This window comes from Malurus melanocephalus, unplaced genomic scaffold (genome assembly GCF_030028575.1).
Source record: "Malurus melanocephalus ecotype Western Australia unplaced genomic scaffold, MMel_1.1 scaffold_1093, whole genome shotgun sequence".
Classification (NCBI taxonomy): domain Eukaryota; kingdom Metazoa; phylum Chordata; class Aves; order Passeriformes; family Maluridae; genus Malurus; species Malurus melanocephalus.
In genome coordinates, this window is record NW_026624325.1 from 5,839 (window position 1) to 6,744 (window position 906).

General features: G+C 33.5%; 1 long non-coding RNA gene across 1 annotated transcript in view; it reads right to left on the reverse strand.

Moving 5' to 3' along the window:
- LOC130586175 (uncharacterized) overlaps positions 1 to 906 on the reverse strand; it is a 13,747-nt gene that overhangs the window by 5,140 nt on the left and 7,701 nt on the right. The gene's annotated exons all lie outside the window — the stretch shown is intronic.

Genomic DNA, 906 nt, shown 5'->3' on the forward strand with positions numbered 1-906 from the left:
TAATTTATTACAGATCAATGTCACTGCCTTGAAAAGCAACAAGACAACAAAAAGTTCTTTCTTGTGACAATCTAAGTTAGAAATATTTTTTTTTGCTGCCGTTTTCAGCCTTTGAAATTTGCAGTTGCTTATAAATTTCCCAACCAAAATTAATATTACCCTTCCAAATCACTCCCCAAATTCTCCTTATTCCTTCCACTTAAAATAGAAAAAAAAGAGGAAAAAAAGAAAAGAGAGAGAGGAGGTTTAAAGAACAAAAAATCAGCCTGAAGCAACACCCAGGACAGAAAACTTCTTGCAAGCAGTGAAAGCTTGACAAACTTGCAAACAATGGAAAACAAACCAACAAGGATCAGTTGAATGTTTGTCTCAGCCTGAATGTTCTGGACACACAAAACCCCTCCTATCCCAAACTATCCTAAAACCCCCAAACTAAGGTCAGGAAGTGTTCTGTTCCTGACGCTTCATATTACAAAACCCCCTGTGCACTCTGTCCATTCCAGATATAAAGTACCTGTGTAAATTTAAGCATATTTTTTTATTAGTCTCCCATATAAATGACATTAATTAGTATTTAATTAGTAGAATTCTTGGAAAATGTATTAATTTMGATTTCTATGTGTCAAATATGAGACTTATATTTGATTCCTATACACCTAGAATGGACCAGAGTTTATTTTAACAGAATAAATAAATATACAGAGTAGGTACATTACATTAATTTTTTTTATATATTTTTACTCCTACAGGGGCATCTGGCTGCTTGAAATATTCTAYATGCTTTTAATTTAGCTTTGTTTGAATTTTTAACTGGAAGTTTTTATGTACTGCCTGAAATTTGGGTTCAGCATTTCAGTTTCACTGACTTAACACCTCTCCAAACCTCCCCAAAATTCAGCTGAGGCT